Raw genomic sequence first — 13,361 nt, forward strand, 5'->3', positions numbered from 1 at the left:
CATTTAGAAAGAATGTTATAAGACAAACTATTATCTTAGTGCAGAAAAAAAAAAAATCAAACTCCATTCTTTAAGAATGTTACCATTTTTCCAATGTTCACCTGGAGGAAAACCATCCTTATAATAATGAGATGTTAAAATTGAGGCAGAAACTACATAGAGATCAGGTATAAAATATCTAAATAGTTTTAAGTAAAGAATGAAGGTTCAATTTCTTTTTCATATAAAAGGAAGCAAACATATTAAAATTCTCCTAAGTACTAATATTTGAAGTACATACAGTGAAAATAGAAAGTGCTCATATATTTTTGATATAGAAATTGTTCTCTTGTATGTTTTTTTAGTTTAGTGAAAATCTCTTGGCAAATGATACTTATCACAAATAGCATTTCTTCTATGAGGGATATTTCAAAATAATTTGGAATATAGACATTGTATTTTTAAATTTTGCATATCTCATGATATTTGTCTTTCAATATGGCAATATGGTAGACATTTACACTTAAAAGAAGGTGTAGAAGAGAGGAAAGATGGCCAAAAAATAAAGGTTTCAGATAAAAAATTCAAAAGTGTTTTTTCTGCCAGAGTTCTGTGCATTTACTGAAACAGTTGGGGTCTTGCTGATGACTCAGGACTCAGCTAAGCTGTCTTGCTTATCACAACGGAGGCTATCAACCACACAAATATAAAGCTGTAACCCTCTCTCCTTGGCAAGTAAAAAAAAAAAAATAGATTTTTAGTTTGAACAGACAACCCATACGGATATTTTTGATATTCTGTGAGAAAAGCAAAAAGGTCATTTTTTGGTACTCTCAGAATAAATGTAAATCAATGATGTTTCAAAATATACTTGCTTCCAGGTATAGATTAAAATATATTCCAGGTAATATATTAAACTATATTAATCTCAGAAGATGCTAATTAATTACCTGAGATAGATGTGCTAATTAATCACATGGGATGAATTCTCCATTTCTCTCTTAAAATCACTAAGAGGAATGAGTAAAAGGAGAGAGTGAAGAATGCATGTGATTAGAGGCAACCGAGTGGAAAGAGCTCTAGGTCGTATAGAGATGGAAAAGGATGGAGAGGAAAGAAGAGTGGGTGGAGTCCTTACCTGTACCAACAACTCTATGAGTGAAATATCATGCCTACTCTATGGGCCTACTGTGTTTGGGAATTTTTTAATGCATTTTCTAATGTTCTTACCAACTTCAACAAATTAATAATTACCCATATTTTAGAAATGAGGACTGTGACATTCAGAGAGTTTAGTAACTGGTCCAAGGTCACCCCTCCCCAGTCCAGTAAGAAGTAGACCCCAGTGTCAAACCTAGATCTATTTGATTCCATAGATTATGGAACCTACTATACCATCCCTCTGCATTTCCCTGTCAGAATGTTTCAGGTATGATTTTAGATTGGAGATTTTGGTAAAATTCATTCATATTTGTTAGGACTATTGAAAGTCTAAACTCATTATTGAAGCTAATTGAACTGTATCAATTCCCTCATCTTTTTTGATCTAAAATCTTTGCTATCCTTTCTGGTCCATAAAGATTTCATTACTTTTGCCAAATGCTTCCTGCTATATACCATAAGCCAGGGCAGTCTGGTACCATTATGCGTGTAGTGGCTACACCCAGAATGTTCAGAGCATTACTCAAAATCTGATTTCCTGTATCTATTTTTATGGCTCAGATAGTTTTAATTCTGTAAATTTCTTGTGGTTCACTATTATTGTTTCCAGTCTTCTGTAGATATTTTTCATCTTGTCTTTTAACTTCTTAAAATATGAGTGGTTGGAGGCACCTGGATGGCTCAGTCGTTAAGCATCATGCCTTCGGCTCAGGTCATGATCCCAGGGTCCTGGGATCGAGCCCCACATCGGGCTCCCTGCTCAGCGGGAAGCCTGCTTCTCCCTCTCGCACTCCCCCTGCTTGTGTTCCCTCTCTCGCTGTGTTTCTCTCTGTCAAATAAATAAATAAAATCTTTAAAAAAAATATGAGTGGTGGTTGTTTTAATGTCTGTGTATGAAAACCCCATTATGTGGATCACCTGTGGGTCTGTTTCTCTAGTCTATTTTCTTCTGGATTTTGGTGACATCTTGTCTCCTGTTTACCTGGTTACAAGGCACTGTATGTGAAATTTGTAGAGAGACTCTTAATGCTGCTATATTCCTCCAGAGAGAATGTGCATATTCCTCTGAGAATTGATCTATTTCCAGCTCACTGTTGTTTCTAGGGATAGCCTTTCCGGGTCCAAATTGACTTCCTGAGGTATTCACCAAGATCCCTCCTTCTTGGCAAACAATGACCTCTAATTTTTGGTCTCCCACTTCCATGAATCTGTCTAAAGCTTTCTCAGATTGCATCCTCTCAGCCACAGATTTCAAAATCACCTTTAGGGAAAAGTAGACCCAAATATCAGGTTCACCTCTAAGGACTTTCATCCTCTGTCAGATCTTGACCTTACAATTCTTCATGCCTTGCTGGTTCTGCAATGATTTTAGATTTTTTATTTTTGTATTACTTAGTCCAGCTTTTCTAGCTGCTCTTGGTGGGAAAGTAGGTCCAAAACAACCTGGTCTGTCATTCCTGGAAGTGGTTTTAAATACAGTATTGATTGTGGGGTTTTTTTAATTATTTATCGCCAATATAAAAATACAGTTTCCATTAAAAATTGAGATATTTGACTTCTCATAAAAAAAAAGTTATAGCAAACTGACCCCAATTTCCTGCATGTTAGCAATCTGTTGATTGGGGTAAGGGCTGTCACCTTGAGATGGATCAGGCATGATTCTATTTCACAAGGCTTTCCAACATCCTAGTTTATTACACCAGTCACCTTTGTTCATTTCTGCTACTTGCCTGTCCCCTAATGACACTTGCTTTTGTGACCCCTGGTTCCAGCGACTATTTATAAATTTGCAACAGGGATCCAAAAAGGCTAAATCAAGTTCTTTTCCCAGAAAATTAGCACCCAGCAGCAACAGATTTGTTTACTCCCATTGATAACCCTCAGAATTAAAGAAATTTCTGTCCACAGACTATGGTTGAGGTAATCACACAACATCATTTTTATAATGTATTCTGCAACAAGTTTGCATCCATAAACATCTCTCTTACTTGCTAACTCTCAAATTTTGATTATCTCAATCATCACCAAGCAATTCTAATCCATATCAATTGCTTAAAGACTTACAATTTCTTCTTTAATTGAGTCTCATTTCCTTGTTCCCTCAGTTGAACTAATTGTTTGTGCATTGAATTTTGCAAAAATTAATTTGGGTGATGTGAATGCTTGGTTTCGGGGGAAAGGTCAACTTTCTCATGCATTCTATCCATGGCTAGCAAATATTCATTCTGTCTCGTATCCATCAAATATATTTGAACAGACACCCTGTGCCAGACACCGTGCTAAATGCTGAAGGTGCCAAGATGAATAAGACACAGGCCCCGGGCCAGAGAAGTTCATTGTAATGGGAAGACAGACACAGAAAACAATTTTTGCAACCCTCCAGAGTGACTATGATAATGGAGTTATAAACAAATAGCTATGGGAGTGATTAGGTATGTCTGAAGAGTAGGAAAAAACAAAACAAAACAAACAAAAAAAACAAGGCTTTTCAGAAGAAGTAGCGTTTCAACCTGCCATTAAAATGATGATTTAGGTGTTAGTCAGGTAGAGAAGAGGAAGGAGGTCTTTATGGTTTCTTGCGTAAACCATCCTCCTCCAAAGCTCCCTCTGGTTTCCCTGCCTCAAATTCTTTCCTCTAGCATTCTGTTCTCTAGACTGACCTTTCCAAAGCAAAATCAGATCATTGGTTTCCCATCCTCTTCATGATTAATTCAGACCCCTCAGCTGACAACCAAGGCCTTTGTCATTTTGAGCCCTCTCCCATACATCCAGTCCCAGCTCCCACCATGTGTTCCAGGCAGGCCATGAACACTCAAAAGACCATGCTACCTCATGCTTCCATGTCATCTGCATGAGTTTCCTTTGTCTCATCATGGCTTCCATGCTTTCTTGCACAGTATTCTAGGAATACCTCTATTAGCACCTGCCCACTGTGCTGTGAAGCCTGATTATCTTACCTGGGTTCATTTAAAAGACTCAGAGGTCTATATAGCTCAGCCCAGGGCTTAGCACAGAGAGGTTCCCAATATCTGTTGGGGGTGAATGAATGAATCAAAGAAACATTGTGATGTTTCCTGTAGCTAGGTCAAGGGAGAATGGATAAATTGGAAGGAGATGAAATACACCAGGTACTATCTATGTATGAAGGTAAATATATCCCAGAGTATTATATACCACATTTTCCTTTAGATGATACTACTACATCTCTGAGATACTGTCCTTCACTTAAATCCATAGTGTTTCATGGTAAACAGATTTTTCAATATTTTGACTTAAAAGAACCCTTGTTATATTCTGATAATAAAGGAAAATACGAGATGACTGACAGCAACATCACAAACATAAATGGCTTGAAATAAAACATAATGATGGTTACATCCTTAAAGTCAAGGTTTCTCCAAGGCTTACATCTGTGCTATTTCTATTTACTCTTCCTCATTCCAAATCTCAGTTACTATCCCTTAGGTCTAAGGTCTTAATAGCTCTAACTCTGGTCCTAATTTTCCTCAACAGTTGGGAGTTTTAGAGACCGTTTAGTATCTTGGATTGGATCCTGGAAAAGGAAAAGAACATTACTGAAAAACCTAGTGGACTCCAAATGAAGTCTGTAGTTAATAGTAAAACAAGGTTAAGTTCTTATTCATCACAAATGTACCATAGTTTTATAAGATGCTATCCCCTGGGGAAACAGCAAAGGTTGCACAGGGACCCTCTGTTCTATCTTTGGGAGTTTTCTGTACACCTAAAACTATTCCAAGTAAAAAGTTCATTTTTTTAAAAAAAAAAGTTGGTGTGAGAAGAATTATGTTCAGAGCATATAGAGAAATCAAATTCACTGGAAGATTGACCATGGGGTAATCCTACAGGCTGATCGGTCTTAGGCACCTGAAAAATGCAGGGTATTGATGACTTCCTTTATAAACATCCTTCCGTGCCTCTCTTTGCCTTCCAGACTGACTGGCTTTTAGATTTGTATTTGTTTTTTTATTTGTTTGGTTGGTTGGTTTTGTTGTTTTGGTTTTGCTGGTTTGTTTGTATTTTTTATTTAAATTTCAGTTAGTGGATATATAGTGTGATATTAGTTTCAGGTGTATAATTCAGTGATTCAACACTCCATACAACACCGGTACTCATCACAGCAAGTGCATTCCTTAATTCACATCACCTACTGTATTTGTATTTCAGGGAAAATTCACATGTATCTTATTTTTTATGCTTATTGTCTTCACCTAGAACTGATACTCCAAGGATCCCTCATTAAGCTAGAAATGTCACTGGGAAGTAATCCATGCTCTTTCAATAATAACACTAAATAAAGAATAGCAAAAAATAAAAACATTTACAGTAGAAATTCTTTGGTAGTGCATTTCTCTTTTTTCCTTTTTTTTCTTTTTTGGTAACAGTAATTCATGTTTCATGTTGTGGAATTCATGTTGTGAAAAATTCAGGAAGTAAAGACAAAAAATTATTTAGTTTTTATTGTTAAAAATGAGTACTTAATTTGATAAATAAGAGGAAAAGACAAAAAATTATTTAGTTTTTATTGTTAAAAATGAGTACTTAATTTGATAAATAAGAGGAAAAGGAAACATTTGGTGCATTGTCATTATATGGCATTTAAGGTGACTATGGAAACAGAATGAAATGCTAAATTATGTTATGATAAGCAGATGTTTCTAGGTAACGTCAGGTAAACAGTACACAACTTACTATAGCAGGAAGCACTTTTTTTTTTTTTAAGATTTTATTTATTTATTTGAGAGAGAGAGCGAGCATGAGAGGGAGAGGGTCAGAGGGAGAAGCAGACTCCTCGATGAGCAAGGAGCCCGATGCGGGACTCGATCCCGGGACTCCAGGATCATGACCTGAGCCGAAGGCAGTCGCTTAACCAACTGAGCCACCCAGGCGCCCTGCAGCAGGAAGCACCTTTTAACCAGGTTACTCCCATGGTTTGTTCCTATACAAATACGATCTGCATAACTGATGACCAAGAATTTTAAACATCCAGTGACTTGACAACTCAGATAATTAGCAAAACTAGCTGCATAATCTGCATTGTAGAAAATCTAAGTCTAATGATAAAGTTAGTAAATGATTCATTCTTTCAAAGATCACAGGCCAGTAAAGGGGCCTCTTCTCCCCAAAGCCACCAAGAAGAAGCCTTCTCTCCAAGAATATGAGAAAATACCATGTTCATAAATGTGATTCTGAAATCCACAGGCAAAAAGGATCAAATAAAGGAGGGACAAGAGGGAAAGACTTAAATGGGAAGAATTTCGTTTGACCCCTACAAAGCAGATGGGCAAGTGAGGAGACCAGACCCATCACCCAGAGCTTCCGGGTGGCAGTCAGAGCTGTTTCCTGCTGGTAGTTGGGGAATTGTAAAAATACAAGTGACCTCATGGACCACCTGGCAGACACCTGATGGGGCTAGTCAGGGGTGAAAGGAGAGTGACAGATAAAAGGTGTTCTAAATGACAGATCTCGGGGTCAATGTGGGCTGGCTGCAGACGGTGCTCGGAGATCTGTGGGTATGCCTACCAGGTATCCTTTAATCAACAGTCACTCTCTTAGAGCTCATACACTCATTTCATGTATCCTATTTACAAGGAAATCCTTGTAATGATGAATAAGAACAAGAGGGAATTCTTTTTCTTCGAGATTAAAAAAAATCCTTCTACGATGCCTTCTTCCAGTTGGAAAGTAGGCTCTTTGGATAGTTGCATCAACTCCATCAAAACACAGAAAAACAAAATTTCTCCTTGGAAGAAGTTAGTACACGGTCGGTCCCCTTGCATACTACATTTAGAAGCAGGAGATTTTTTTTTTTTTTTTTAATGCAAACAGATATGTCTCTGTCTGAATACATCAAATTAAAAAGTCTTCCTTTTTTCCTGTGCTTGCTGTCCCAGGGTACAAAAGATAAACTGGAAGATGAGGTAGATAAAGCAGCTCCCATTCCTAGTGGGTTTTTTCCCTGGTGAGGTTTCTTCCAGCTTGTACCGTATTAACCTGCCTAAGGCGCTCCCTGCCCTTTGAAGCTATTTCTTCCCTTGGCTTCCATATTTTCACTGGTCATCCTCCTCGCACTATTTTCTGCTTCTTCCTCATCTCCCCAACCTTTGAGCACTGAAGTGATACAAAAACATGATCCCTGGACCCTCCCCTCTAGTGACACTCTCTCCCTAGATGATGGTATCCAGTCTCGTGGTTTACACACCCTTCCTGTGGAGATGATCACTCCCAAATGTGTATCACCAGCACAAACATCTCCCTTGAACTCCAGATTTAGATATTCAGTTACCTAATCAGAATCGCAATTTGGATGTTTAGCAGGCATTTCAATTTCATATGGGTGGAACTAAACTCTTCTTGCCCCAACCCAGCTCCACACGCAGTTCTCCACCAATAAATGTCAACTCTGTCCTTCCACTTGTTGAGATAAAAAATTACAGAAGTTTTTCACTTCTCTTTCTTCTGACAATCCACATTTATTCCATAGGCCATAGTTTCAAAATATATCTAATTACTTCTCACCACTTCTGCTGAATCAGCTGAGTCAAAGCCTGGATTATTAAAGTAGCCTCCTGCCTACCTCTGTCCTTTTGTTCTAGAGAATGGTGTGAACACGGCTGCCTTGGGCTCTCCACTGACCATTGCTTAAAAACCAGCCTTGCTATTATTCTTCAGGAAGGTAAATCACGATGGCTCACAGCCTAACTCTTTTTGAAAACAACACCCCAAACGAACAGATTAATGAATTAATCACAAGGATAGAGTACTGGAGTTGCACAGAACCTTACGGATCCAGCAGTTCTAGCCTCTCATCGCACTGACAGACGGGGAAACTAGGATGAGATAAGCCTATCTTATCCATTGTATAAGCCAGGTATAGCCAGGACTGCGGGTTAGGGTGGAGGTCTTACCACGTCTCCAGAGCTGGGAAGCAAAGGCATGGGTTTTTCAGAATATCTTGCAGATTGTAAATCACACATCCCCCCCATTAGCTGATGTTTTTCTTTTTTGCTGTACATATTTAATGTATAACAACTTGATGAGTTTGGTGATAACTATACATCCATGCAACCATCATCACTATCTACCCCATAAATATATGTATCACCCCCAAGTTTCCTCCTGTCCTCTTGATTATTTTTTTATTACTATTATGTGTGTGTGATAAGAATACTTAATGTAACATTTACTAAGTAAATTTTTAATTATACAGTATAGTGTTAACTATAGGCACTATGCTTTACTACTATCTGTAAATCTCTAGAATTTATTCATCTTGCATAACTGAAACTTTGTGCCCTTTGATTCTATCTTCAGTTAACTTATTAATTATATAAGTCACATGGTTCTGCTTTATAAAAGGATATTGTTATAGGTAACTTCTGTTTTAAGATAAATACTAGAGTTAGTAATATGTTTTTCATGACTTCTAATTCTGTTGAATTTTGAGATACTTTAGGGAGTGAGCTCATGTTTTTCTCACCAAACTCTGTGAAGCGTTTTCATTGTCAGGAAAAGGGCTCCACCCTCCCTTTTGCTGGCTATAATCAACAGTAATACCAAAGCTGCGATGGTGGTTACTCTGGACTGGGAGTTCTCCTCCAAAGTGAAACTTGGCTGGGGAAATGCTACTCCTCCTTTCACTCCTAAGAGCCTATATTTGGAGAACCAGTTTACCCTGCTCATCTTGGTTTTTTTGTATTTATTTTTTGACAGTTTCTCTCCCATGGTTAATGCCTGGCTTAGTTCTAAATTTGAAAATGCAGCATGCACAGGAATACTAATATTGACACGATTCGTGTTCAGACCTCTGAAAATGAGTAGATAGGATATTGACATAGTTATAGATACAGATTATTAATCTTTTTGCCCGATTCACCTTTTTTTCTTTTGCTCTTTTAAAGTTGTTAATCTACATTTACTCTGTTGATTGCAACTGCTAACTAATTTCACTCAGTCCTTCATTTTGGGATACCTCTGAGGATGCTGAGAATTATATATCTATATGTGAAGGCATCTCAGAGTGCCTAGTGTGTAGTCACAGTTCAATAGATGGTAGCTACCATGTGCTGTCACATCATCGACCTCTGTCTCTACTTTGTTCCCTCCCCAATTCATTTCCATTCATTTCTGCACATCTAACTTTCGAAAAATTCTGTCTTGAATTACCTACCTTTACCCTACAGGCTCGAGGATATCTCATATGTACAGTGTTTGTTTTGTTTTTGTTTTTTTTAAAGATTTTATTTGTTTATTTGACAGAGAGACACAGCGAGAGAGGGAACACAAGCAGGGGGAGTGGGAGAGGGAGAAGCAGGCTTCTGCTGAGCAGGGAGCCCGATGCGGGGCTCAATCCCAGGACCCTGGGATCATGACCTGAGCCGAAGGCAGAGGCTTAACGACTAAGCCACCCAGGCGCCCCTACAGTGTTTGGTTTTTTTTTAATTTATTATTCTACTCATGTTGACTAGACCAGTTATTTTTCGAAATGTGGTCCTTGAATCACCACATTTGAACCACCTGAAGCAGAATGAGGTAAGGGGTGGTTCTCAGATATCTGGATATAAAACAAGGATGCAGGAGATCATTATGCGCACCATTTGGGAACCAGCATTAATCTTTCAACCCTACTGTTTCATCGATGCCATCACTTTTGCCAGTGATTTTTAAGATAGTGAAAAAGAGATTGATCTTACCACATCCTTAAAGTAACCCATATTTGTAGAGTATAATTCTCTAGAACTTACTGATCAGAATAAAATACATATTATGATTAAAAAGATTTAAATCTCCAGAAGAAATAGAAGGACCTAATACAAATTGGTAGATATTGAATGAATGATAATACAATGGATTCAAGCCTCCCCAGGTTTAAGTGCCTTTGGTATTTGAAGAGATGAAAGAGTGAATGCATGCAGTGCCCTAAATTGTGAACTCCAGGTGACATCATTTATAGGGAAACTGGCTATGATTTCCCTGCTTTAATTAGAAGATGAGTCCAACGATGTGTTGTTGTATATGAGGTGAGTTGTTGCAAATCCTTTCCAACTATATAGACACTCTACTTCCTGAAAAAAAAGTCAATAAAAATGTGGAAGATAACCAGGATTTATCTGTGCAATTGGACTATGGAGTAATGAGACTAGTTTTCTTGGATGACTTATGGAAATCAGAACTGATAATAAAGATTCATACTTTGTATTTCAAAAATGCAGCCACTACATGAATATAAATGTCTTCCACATTACAGATGAGACTCTTGTGCTACATGGTAATGTACAAGGCTTGCACAAAGCAAACAGGATGCTTTCAAATAAGTGCTGAATCTCTTGCAAGATGAAATATTTCTATTATTGACATAGGTCAAGTACCTTCATCACCAAGGTACCTGTTTAGCTCTTTGCTGTCTGTACTAAAGCGGTGTTAGGCATTAGAAAGTGAAGACCAGTGAAGCATTTTACTAAAACTATAATTGCAAAGCTAATTGGAGATTGCAAATTAAGAAGGAATAGCATGCACAGTGACAGAAGAATGTCATGAAATCACAGAAATTTACATTTGGAAGGGACCTAGATAATTTCCACTCCAACCTTCCACCCAAATCATTTTATTCTGCTTTAAATATGTGAATACAGGGAAAATTCTACGGGTTTACCTAGTAAATATTTGTATCACATTCTAGCAACTCTCATTAAAATAGCTCATTCATTCAAAATACCATCTCTAATGTTTTTTGCCTTTTTGTATTTACTTTCCTAAATGTCAGACCTGGATTCTTGCCCCACCCCTCACATTTTCTTTTCTATGTGATCTCTGAAAAGTTTGATCTGAGGTATTATTTGCTCTATTAGTGTCCAGATACTTCCCAATCACTAATCCAAATTCTTCTGCTGATTATAAGTAGCCCTTAGTTAGCATGTTACAATCATTGGTAGAAATATAAAAATTACATATCCAAGAGGAAAAGCCATATTGATTTAGATGTGTGATTTTTATTCATAACAAGGGAATGAGAACTAACAGGGAGACCTTCAGCCAGTTTCCCTCCTCTGCCATATACGATCCCATAAGCAAGTTGATGGTCTATTTAGGAATGGTCTTTGGAGCTGGCTCTCATACCTGCTCCACTTGCCTACTCACCTCTAAAATCTGGAGATAGAGCTGTGGCCAACACTTCTTCACATTTTTTGAAACAAGTCTAAGTTTGATCAAGACCTAGAACAGATAACACTCTATTTTTTTAGGTTACCCAAGGCAGAAGGAAGGAAGAGATCTCTTGTTACGCCTGCAGTAAAGACCTTAGCACCACCATTTTAGTGAAATGATAACCACACTTCCTCAGTTCAGCAGGACAGATATAAAGATGCATCGGGAACCTGGTGGCTCAGCAAATATACTATGACAGGATGAAAAAGAGTGCTTTGCTTTTGTGATTTCATGTCCTTTCAGAAATTAAATAATGGATTTCTGACCACCCAGATTATAAAACTGCTGTCTCATCAACATGTTAAACATTAATCATATTACAATTGAGACAATAAAGAATCATCCTTATACTAAAGACATTTCTATCCCAAGACAATTTTGCCCAAATAAATGATTATATTAGTGACATTGTTATAATAGGCATTTCTAAACTCATATCGTTGAAGGGGACCTTTATACCTACTTGACTTACATAGTTCTGTGCTTGGTTGTTCAATAAAATGAATGAATACCTGAATTTCCAAAAAGAAACTTGATAAAAATTGTCTTCTCTACTTACTTATTCCTCGTTTACATTTTAACCAATAGGACAGGCAGTTTATCATTTGCTATTGGATTACAGTAGGGTGGTGACTACGGAATTCAAAAGAAAACTGGTTTGGCCTCCAGGAATAAAAGGGTTTGGGCCAATGTGGGTGAATATAATGATTAGTTGGTGTGCAGAGAGGACATAAACTTCATTGTCAAAATTGTTTGCAACTGCATTTAAATTCAGGTTGTAGGAGATGATTGAGCAAGAAAATAATGAATTGAAAGAAAGGACTGAGAGGCTCAGCCTAGAAATGAACCCTTAGTAGAGAGAGAACCAACAGTAGCAGAAGTACTGACATGATCCTACTCATGGTACCCATAACAGTTCCGGGGCTCACTCATGCAACCCACATGCTCTGCTTTCTATCCCATGATATCTCCTTTCCACCATTTCCCTCCCTTGAGAAATCTCCAGCAAATTCATAATTTAAAGTCTTAGCAACTTTTCTAGAGCTTTTTTTGTTAAGTAGACCAGAACCTTCCTGGGATGTCAGCTGCTCCAGTGGATCCACCATTACTTGGCTCCAACACTTCCTCTTCTCATTTCAACAAGCCAACCACTCTCTGAATATGTGGGAAATCTGCAGGTCACCTCTGAACAGCTCTTCATTAGGATGTCATCCTGAGAGATGGTGCCGAGCCACCTGAGTAGCCACTTGAGCACTTCCCAATAAATCTCCTTATTAAGCCATAAAAAGTAACAAAAAGAACTGGCCTTGCCTTAAGATGTTTTGGTAGTTGAAGATCCATCCCGACACAGCTTGAAGAGAACTGCGCAGTAGCATGCCAACAAATGCAAACCACTGTGTAATACTGAGTTAAAAGAAGTGCATCAGATGTGATGAGACTACACAGCCAAAAGTTGGAAACAATACAAATATTTATAATAGTTTGTTAAATGAGTTATGGCATGTCCACATAATAGACTACCATGCAACCATAAAAATGATGACAAAGACAAGTAACTATTGATAGGAAAATGTATCCATGCCATATAAAGTGAAAATTAGGTTTCCAAGAAGTATGCATTGCATGTCAAAAATCTTTGCTCGAGAAATAATATCTATATTCACGGTGTGGTTATTTCTAGGTGTGGGTTATTTTCATCTTTATGTTTTTCTGTAGTTTCTCAATTACCTTGCAATTTTTATATCCTTCATTATAAAATGGAAAGTCAATAAAGTGACTTGTAAATAATGATAGCAAGGGAATTCATGATCAATAGCTTCGTGGATGCAGAAGCCATGGTTTTTGAAGGAACTGGTGGTTGCAGATTGGGAGAAAAGAAAGTGAAAAATGGTTTTGAAGGGAAGAGTATGATGAGATGAGGAATAAAAGTACTAGTCAAATGTAAAGCAATGGATGTTGAGTGTTTGGACTGAGGCAGGAAGAATGACAAGGGAGACCCT

This window comes from Mirounga leonina, unplaced genomic scaffold, assembly GCF_011800145.1.
Source record: "Mirounga leonina isolate KUSES-001 unplaced genomic scaffold, KU_Mleo_1.0 Mir_366, whole genome shotgun sequence".
Lineage (NCBI taxonomy): Eukaryota > Metazoa > Chordata > Mammalia > Carnivora > Phocidae > Mirounga > Mirounga leonina.